Here is an 8,480-nt window from a genome sequence, read left to right as displayed (position 1 = left end):
TAAAAGTTGCACGTAGGTCTTGGAGTATCTATAAGTGATATCGTGATTTAGATAAATACTATTAGATAGCAGTCGTGTTTGGCTATTATTCTAGATTATGCTAAGTAGCAAAGACAGATCAGGTCTTAAAACTGTGGAGTTAAAAGAAATTTTAAAGGTTATTTAGTCCACAGTTCTTAAGCTTTGGTCTCAGAACCCACTAACATTCTTTAAAACTATCAAAGGGCTTTTGTTTTGCATGGATTATATCTGTTAATATTTACTGCATTCGAAATTGAAACATATTAATGTTATATGTGAAAATAATTTAGACCTCAAAGATGGCTTGAAAGGGTCTCAGGACGATTGAGAGAATTACTGTTATGGTCCAAATACCACAATTGACACAGCAACAAACTCAGCAGTAATAGATCTAGTTTGCCAGCAATTGGATTTTGTCTGATGTCACAACTCACCTATAGTAAAGCTGGGTTTTAAATTCAATTCAGTATCTTTTTTTTCCCTTTCAATTCCATTATTTTAAGAGAAATAATATGATTTTAGATAAATTCCTTAAATTATTTTTCTACTCACCTTTTGGCATTTTGGTTTGGTGAAAGACAATTAGACTAGGCAGTCAAAGAGAGATTAGGGTTTTAATCCCATCTTTGACTTGTTATGTAATCATGAGCCTCAGCTTTCTCATCCGTAAAGTGGGAATCCATGGAGTATTTATTTCTAAGCCTTATTGTGAGGAGCAAATAAGAAATAAGAAAAAAAAACATGTAATGCAGACTGGAAAATTCTATGCAAATATCAGCCTTTTTAAAAAAAACTATTATTATACCTATTATTATTCATTAACTTTTCTTACTTTGCACCAGTCTGCTGGGACTTATACTTAAGTGCTATAATAACTTGATTCTCATTCTAACAGATAAATTATTTTGATTCAAAGTTAAAATTAGGAATTTAAAAAATTATGTGCCATTATTTTGGGCAACTAGGAAAGAGCAGTTGATAGGGTGCCAGGCTTGGAGTCAGGAAGACTCATCTTTCTGGGTTTAAATCTGGTTTTACACTAGCTGTGTGACCTTGGGAAAACCACTTAATTCCATTTGCCTCAGTTTCCTTATCTATAAAAGGAACTGGAGAAGGAAATGGCAGATCACTCTAGTACTTTTGCAAAAAAACAAAACAAAACAACTAAATGGGATCATTAAGAGTTGGAGATAACTGACAGGACCAAACAACAACAGTTTTTAATTCAATAAACATTAATTAAGCACCTACTGTGCTAAGCATTTTGGATACAAAAAGAGGCTTGTAAAAATGGAGACTTGAATCCAGGACTTCAATCCCCAGAAGTCCTTGCTCCACTTCCCCAGAATGCTTTGTAATATCACTGAATTCTCACCTGGGCCGAGATCAAGATAGGGTATTTAACCTGATTGGAAAGGCTTCTGGGCCTCTCTTTTCTTTCCTGTTTCCGCTTGCAAGCAGACTCGGCTCTTTTCAAAATGTAGGTGAGGTTGTCTAGGGCAGAGGGCTAGACACATGTTTTCTTATTCTGTATTTTCTTTAATCCTTAACCTTTAATAAACTTCTAAAAATATAATATTCCTTATAGAGAAAAACTAATTTCTACCCTGCCTCAGTTTCCCTAAATTTTAACTCTTACAGGCTCTGCCCTCAAAGAGCTTACCGTCTAAGGGGGGGAGATAATAGGCAAACAGAATATACAAAGCAATATATATATATACAAGATGATAGAAAATTATTAAGAGTGAAAGCATTAAAATTAAGTAGGATTAGGGAAGGCTTCCTATAGAAGGTGGAATTTTAGTTAGGACTTAAAGGAAGCCAATAATGTCAATAATCAGAGTAGGAGGGAGGGTGTTCCAGGCAGGAGGGTCAGTCAGAGAAAATGCCCAGTTAGAGAAGAGCCTGGAGCCAAGAGATGGGGGATGGAATGTTTTGTTTATGGAATATTCTGCTGGCCAGTGTCACTGTATTAAAGAATATGTGAAGTGTGTGAAGACTGGAAAGGTAGGAGAGGGCTATGTTATGAAGAACTTATGAATGCCTAACAGCGTATTTTGTATTTAGTACTAGAAGCAATAGGGAGTCAATGACGTTTGAGCAGGGTGACATGATAGGATCAGCTTTTTAAAAAAGTCACCAAACTGGCTGAATGGAGGATGGATTAGAGGAGGGAGAGACCTAAGGCTGGCAGACATATCAACAAGCTTTTGCAATGATCCAGGCATGAAGTAATGAGAGTTTGCACAAAGAGTGGTGGTAGGTAGTATTAAACTGGAAAAAACACGGAACTATTAAATAGTCAGAAAAACCAAGTCTTTCATCAGGAGATAGATGCGGTACAGTCCTTAGGACTCCACACAGAGTGACATGCTCAAAAACCACAGAGAGTCCAAGGCTCTGGCTACTCTGGCTACTGATCCCTGGGAGTGCCACCATGCTAGATGATAGCTCTGAGGAACAAAAGAATTTGGGGAACTTATATACCCTTCGGGGGAACTGAGGGACAGGAAAATATGATTGACTGACATTACCATGGCTACAAAGAAATGGGAGTGTTAAAACCACACTGACAGGCTTGGGAAAGGAACCATAGCCAGAGGTGAGGGCACCTACCTTACCATGGATACTGAAGGGTAAAATACAGACAAGGGCTGGGCCACCTGGGAAAAGGACTCTGATATAATAGGAGAATATTTTAAAGTCTGTTATTCAATCTGAAATAGCTAAATCTGAAACCTCCCTCTGGCAAACTCTCCTGGGAACAGCGACAAACTTGGGGTCTCCAGCTTTCAAGGTGATTGAACATTGGTGCTGGGAGCCATTAGGCCATAACACCTTGACAGAGTCATGAGTGGTAGCTAAGGAGGCCACAGAGTAGCCCTTGGCAAGATGTGATTGTCCACTCAATCCCCCTTGCGTAACCTCTCTCATCAATGTCCCTTACTTACAGAATTGACATGATTATTATTCCCCCTACTCTCAGAATGAATAATGCAAGAGCAAAATACCTATACCCTAATTCCCCAAAATATCACCAAAAGATCAGACCCTCAAACCCAATCCCAAAAGACTACCATGGGTTAACTTTTACTTAGATACATAAATCCCAGCAAAACAGTAGCTACAAGCCAAGCCCAGAACTTTCCCACTCATAGAAACTTATTCTCAATAAGCCAACACACATATCAATCATAAAGGCCCATACAAAATGTACAAGTACATCAAGCTTCAATATGCCTCAGTGACTCGAATTCACAAACCAGTAACTCAGAAACTCCCTAGGAAATCTGAGAAATAACCAGTCTAATATTAAATTTGAATTGTGTTCCCAGTACCTCTCAACCTCAATGATATGATTGTTTAATTGTCTTTTATGAACTTCTGATTAATTATTCCATTTTATTAAAAGCAATAAGTAATTTTCCTTGATTGTTTGTAAGCTCAAAACTTCTCACAGGGTAATGAGAAAATTAAGCCACCTGTGACGAAATCATTTATCTTGTGTGAAACCTTTGTTCTGTCAAGAATCAGTAATCATAATACAGGAAAATAGAATGTTAATCAAGTGATTTGTTAAAAGTTAATGTATCGCTTTTCCAATTATTTCTATTTAGACATGTGTGTTAGGTAATGTATCTGTGTGCCAAGAAAATGAGTATAAAAATAAACACCAAGCCTGAGGATGGTGGAGCAGCTATCAGATGCAAAGCAGTCCCATGGCCATACTGATTAAGCTGTTTTCTGTTTGTTATTTTTTTTTTGACTGATTGTTTGACCCCTGGAGTCATGAGTGAGAGTGCCCATGACACTTGAGGATCCTCAGATCTCATGTTGCTATAAACTTGGGGTTTCTAGATTCCAAGTTCTCAGTAGTATCAGGGAAAAGAGGATGTATTTGGGAAATGTTGTAAAGGTGTTGGCCACCTGTGGCAACAGAGTACAAAGGGGGTGAGAGGGTTGGGATTTGGGTGCCAGACAAATGCCAAAAAGTGATAAACAGCCTCACCCCAGAGGTGCTAATCCTCCTTGTGCTCCCCACCAACTCTCACTTATGGCTTTCTCAGTTGTGCACCAACTCTCACCTATGGCTTTCAATAAGTTGTAGCATGCCCAGAGGATCAGAGAACACAACTAGGTAAAACTGGACAAATGAGGTAACCAGGCTGAGGGTAACCACCAGCCTCAAAGTCATTGGTGATCTAGAAGGGTGTCTACCCCAAGCAGAAGACTTCCCACAGTGGAACCTACAATGAGAACTTGTTCCAATGTTCATGAAGGTGACTGAAGCAGACACTGAAAAACTCAGAGCTTGAGCAGACATTGAAGACAGCAATGTCTCCTCATCTTGACTTGGGACTTGAATAACTCTGAAATCGAATGAGGCTGATGACTCTGGGCAACTCAGCCTCACTTAAATCCAGTTCAAACAAGAGCCAAGACATCACAGGTGAATATATTGCTGTTAAATGCACCAAACAGACTCTGGGACACTGAAAGTACCTTCTAACTCTCAGATCTCTCTCTTCTGACTAAAATAGGAGAAATGCTCCACCCTTCCATTCACCTTCCGTTTCTAAATCTTTGGCTAATTGTCAGTGCCTCTGGGGCTAGTAACCTTGATGTCATTGATTCTTTTCAATGTAATATCATTGATCTTTTTCAAAACTAAAGGGAGAAACAATACCAGGCAACTATAATATAGTGGACATACAATACATAATATAGTGGATTTATTTGTTGTTGAATTGAGGCATCAATTAGCATGAATTAATTTGTAGTTGTCTGGGATCCTTACACCAATAAAATCATAATTCTTAAGGTGCTTTACATCAGTTAAAGTCATGACACAAATAAATATAGTATATCTATTTACTGCTATCTCAAGAGGACTGAACCAATCCAGTTTTTATGCCTGGTTGTAAGACAATCTGTTCTTTAGGGATTATGAATTATTTCAGTGTATATTCAGAGAGTACCCTTTCCTTTATAGGCTTAAGGGATCTCAGGGATCAATCAGTCCAACTCCCTTATTTTGTAGATAAGGAAACAGAAAGAGGTGAAGTGACTTTCCCTGGGTCACCCAGCTAGTAAGGTTCAGAAATGAGAACTAAATGAAGGTCTTCCTGGCTTATCAAGTGCAACAGACATGGGCATTGTATCCCCAGAAACTCAGGCAAACTATTATCAGGGAAATTCCTCTGCTCCATTAGGCCCTCGTGACTCCCAACGGAAAACACCAGACTTTAAAGTTTACCCTCCTATGATTGCCCCACTGAATTGAGAAGGACTAAGAGACCCACCTCATTTATTCATCCTCCAAATCAGGAGAACCACCCCCATGCCCTCAAGCTAACCTCCTCCACTCAACCCCTAGCTCCAGAGTTACTTCCCCACTGCTATGGAATTATATAAAAACCCCAGAATGGAGGCATTCAGGGTGCAGCCTCTCAGGTTGCTCCATTCATGCTGTCTTGCTGACCAAAAATTCAACATTACTAATAAATCTCTCTCTTTACTTTTAAGTTGTTTCGGAGTCTTGCATTCTCGAACCCCTGGGGTACACCTGCACCCCACAACACAACAATCTGTCCACCATGCCACACTAATTCGGCCTCTGACTTGATCACAAGCATGCCCCTTTATCTGTAATTGATATGTGAAATCTGGATATTTAAAACGTTAATAACTAATCCCCAAAAGATTACTAGCCCCAGAGGCACAGACAACTAGCCACTGCCTTGGAAACAGAAGGTGAACGGATGGGTGGGGCATTCTCCTACTTTAGTCAGAAGAGAGAGGCCTGAGATTTGGAAAGCTCTTTCTGGGTCCTACAGTCTTTTTGGTGCATATAGCAGCAACACATTCACCAGGCACTTAAATGAGTCTAAACTGAAATATTCCATCTGGCTGCCTTTACAAGAGCTGAACTAGCATATTCCTGGAACAAGGTACCTATGAAATGCTGCTGTGAATTGCCAAAAGATAGGGTTTCACTGTAGGATGGCAGAAGACTGAACTCTCCCAGAGAGAATAGCATTACCAAAAGGCCCAGTTACGAGGTAATGAGAGATGCTTGACAACAAACAATAGGAATAGAGTTAAAATAGAATTTCAGCACAATAAATTCACTTTGAGGCCAAGTTTATCCACTCAGAATACATACACACACAATTACCTAGAAAAAGTGGAACATTTTCCCTTATATTATCCCTTCATTAAAAATATTCAAATTAAGGAACCAACACTGTTATAAGCTCATTTATAAAGTAAAAATAATGTTAATGCATTTAATGTTAATGCATTTACCTTGGAGCACTACCGGGAGGTGTTAAAATGTTAAGTTTATAAAATGTTCAGTGATGTTGAACTTGAATTGCAACCTAATGCTTGAGTTGCTACATTTAACATTAAAAGCATGTTATTAATCTTCAATTTAGGATAGAATAATTTTCATTTACCATGCAGAAAAATTCCAGTTATGATGTGATTTCATTCAGATCAAATTTGCTTTAATTGCAATTCTATTAAATTAGAAATAGACATTTTATTCTGATATGATGCTTTGATGTCCTCAGTTTTAATGCTAATAAAAGCATTATCACCACAGGTGTAAGCTACATTATGCACAATAATTAGGGCTTAAATGAAAGATGTGTCAAGCTACCCAAAAGTAATTTGAGGAACTAATGCAAAAGAAGCAAACTAGAAGAAACTTTGGGGTAGTATATGATTTGAGTTCCCCTAAACCATTGCCAACAATTTTGTCTTCTTTAAAGAAACTATAAATCCAAAAGAAAATTATGTAGAAAAATCTAGGTTTACTGTGAAGGCCAGGATGCCTAATTTGAACAAATGATAGAAAGATAATTTATTTTTAATTGTTTTTATATCACCTCATTTCCAAATATATTAATCTACCTTCTTCCCCAGAGGAATCATCTTTTTAAACAAAGAACATTTAAAAAGAAAATGAAAAAGTTGTTGAGTAAAACTGAGTACCACATCAATTGAGTGAGAAAGTATATACAATTTTCTAAACCCATAGTTCCCCACTTTAGTAAAAGGAGGTTGGTACAATCTTTTTCTCTCTTCTTGAGAGCTAAGTTTGATTCCAATAATTATATAGCATTCAGCTTCCTTGCCTTGTTCTTTCCATTTATACTGTTATATTATGTATATTGTTTTTTCATGTTCTGTTTACTTTACTTTGCATCAATTTATATAACTCTTCCTAAGCTTCTCTCTATTCTTCATATTCATTCTTTCTTAATAGAATGTTATTTTTTGCTTTGGTTAAAACTATTTCCCTTTTATTAAAGTCCAAGTTAATAACTTCTCCAGGTAAATATGTATAATCAAGTCGCATTATCAAGAAAAATCCCAAGGAAACATATCCATGAGAGTTCATGCATCATTCAGGCAGAATTTCTCTGGAGTAGATTCTCAATTCATCTAAAGTTAGTGATCTCCTATGAGAACTTGTACTTTGCCTACAGTCTACATTCTAGAAGTTACAAAGGGCAAACAAAATCATCTATCTTCATGTCCTCAAAGCTGTTCCAATGATGTGAGGTTCTAGAGTCAAATCATAGCCAAAATTTCTTCAGAGCTCTCAGGAAAAGAAATCTGAGATTATTAAAGTGTGTCACCCAACTGAGATCAAAGTCTCATGTGATCCATACAAATACCAGCAAACTGAGCAGACAGCAATGGCAGAGGAAGAGGCCAGGCAGATCTTTTGGAACAGGAGCAACAACCCAAGTACATTCAAGGTATTGCAACTATGGAAGGTGGTTCGGTATAGTGAGAAGAATGACTGAGTGATAGGTCAGGAGAAAAACTAAGAAACACAATTGGGCATATATATAACCAGAAAACTATTTCTAAAGAGTTGGCACCATGTAGAGTCTTCAAATAAAAGACCTAGGTTAGCATCTCAGCTCTCTAGACAAGTCATTTGCCTCCTTTGGCCTCAGTTTCCTTATTTGTAAAATGGATGAAATACTTGTACTATCCTCTTATAGGCTTATTGTTGGAATCAAGTAAGATTATATATAATATATATACATATATATATGTATATATGTGAGGCATCTTTTTTTTTATTTGAAAGTACTATATATGTGCTAACTATTGCAAGTTGGTCCTATTTTTATACAATATGAAATCATCCAAAGAATTGTAATTATTGCTTTACTTTGTCTTGATAGACCCATAAAAGAACCAGTTGGTTTTTTTTTTTTACTACACATGGTTTTTCATGTTTATAATAAAACAGATTATAAGATAGATCGATAACATGAGGCAGGAGAGTGAAATAAAAACAAAACAAAATGGGAATTATCATCAATGGACCTAGATTCAAATCTTGCCTCTGCTTATTACTACCATTGTAACTTTGGGCAAGTTGTTCTATCTTTCTGGATTGTTTTCTCTCTTGTAAAATGAAGGACTTC

General features: G+C 37.2%; 1 long non-coding RNA gene across 1 annotated transcript in view; it reads right to left on the bottom strand.

The window, feature by feature from the left end:
• Positions 1-574: 574 nt before the first annotated feature.
• Positions 575-8,480, bottom strand: part of LOC103096294 (uncharacterized) — a 56,306-nt gene continuing 48,400 nt past the window's right edge. The window contains exon 3 of the long non-coding RNA XR_008913616.1: positions 575-723. This is a non-coding gene — a long non-coding RNA (uncharacterized LOC103096294). The remainder of the gene's footprint in view (positions 724-8,480) is intronic.

This window comes from Monodelphis domestica, chromosome 7, assembly GCF_027887165.1.
Source record: "Monodelphis domestica isolate mMonDom1 chromosome 7, mMonDom1.pri, whole genome shotgun sequence".
In the NCBI taxonomy this organism is placed as follows: domain Eukaryota; kingdom Metazoa; phylum Chordata; class Mammalia; order Didelphimorphia; family Didelphidae; genus Monodelphis; species Monodelphis domestica.
Note: the sequence above shows the minus strand (reverse complement) of the source record. Positions and strands in the feature narration are given on the sequence as shown.